This window comes from Perca fluviatilis, chromosome 6, assembly GCF_010015445.1.
Source record: "Perca fluviatilis chromosome 6, GENO_Pfluv_1.0, whole genome shotgun sequence".
Taxonomy (NCBI): Eukaryota; Metazoa; Chordata; class Actinopteri; order Perciformes; family Percidae; genus Perca; species Perca fluviatilis.
The window spans coordinates 43,178,764-43,179,992 of NC_053117.1; the positions used below are offsets into that span (position 1 = coordinate 43,178,764).

Consider the following 1,229-nt stretch of genomic DNA (forward strand, 5'->3'; position numbering starts at 1 on the left):
ACGTTAGCTACATTAACCGGCTGTCGGACGCTAATAAAGCTCACCTTGTGACGTCACTCCGTTACCCCTGAACCGTGCATGCTGTCGGTAAAGGTGTCGGTTGTCCTCCGGTGGCTCCAGCTGCTCCGGTCGGTAGCTGCGAGCCGTTTTCTCCGGTTAGTTTGCTGCAGCGGCCGCTCGATGGTTCCGGTGCTCGGTTGGTGCTGCCTGCTCTGTTGCTGCTTCCGGTTCTAACGGCGGGAAGCAGCCGCCAGAGCCCCCTGCTGGACCGGCTGTATTATTACATCATCATTATTATTATTATTATTATTATTATTATTATTATTATTATTATTATTATTATTATTATTAAAGGAGCACACACTGGGACTGTTTACCGTCCTGTGTCCTCGGGTCTAATCTGAGCCGTTTACACAAAGATTTATATCAGAAATTTGGGTTTCTTTCAAACTAATTGTCCAAAAAACATAACGTGGATGGTTCCTGGTCCGTGTGACTCTCATCAGTTCAATGTTCTAAACACAAACGGACATTTGGAAACACAGAAAAATGGGTTCAAATATCCAATTTTTAATTTTTTTCCACCATGACAAATTAATAAACTGGATCTTTAAACTGTTTTTCCAATTTTCTGTTTTTATTTTATTGAATTTAAGACCCTTCTCATACAAAGCACTCCATAATCTCGCACCCAGTTACATTTCTGACCTCCTACCAGGCTATGTCCCTGCTCGCTCCCCCCCTCTTCCTCGCCTGGCCTCCTTGTCACCCCTACGTTCTGCCTCTCCACCATGGGGGCCAGGGCTAGGCAGAACGAGGGAGAGGACACCATGGTGGCAGTATTATGAATAATTGGAGCCCAGACGCAATTTAGTAATTTTCTAAATTTCTGATCCTCTGAATAAAAACAGAAAATTGGAAAAACAGTTTAAAGATCCAAGTTTTTAATTTGTCAAGGTGGAAAAAAATGAAAAATTGGATATTTGAACTAGAGGTGTGAATCTTCACTGATCTCCCGATTCGAATACTGTTATCATGTCTTCGACTCGATATCTCGATGCATCACGATGCGTCAGATCCATCTCTCTATTAAAGCCATGTAGGATATTTAATCCATGTCTCTATTAAAGCCATGTAGGATATTTAATCCATGTCTCTATTAAAGCCATGTAGGATATTTAATCCATGTCTCTATTAAAGCCATGTAGGATATTTAATCCATGTTTCTA

The 1,229-nt window shown here is 41.7% G+C and overlaps 1 protein-coding gene across 1 annotated transcript in view; it reads right to left on the minus strand.

Annotated features, from left to right (window-relative positions):
* pomt1 (protein-O-mannosyltransferase 1) overlaps positions 1 to 226 on the minus strand; it is a 35,602-nt gene extending 35,376 nt beyond the window's left edge. The window contains exon 1 of the mRNA XM_039802524.1: positions 45 to 226. The gene's annotated coding sequence lies outside the window, so the exon portion shown is untranslated. The remainder of the gene's footprint in view (positions 1 to 44) is intronic.
* Positions 227 to 1,229: the final 1,003 nt, after the last annotated feature.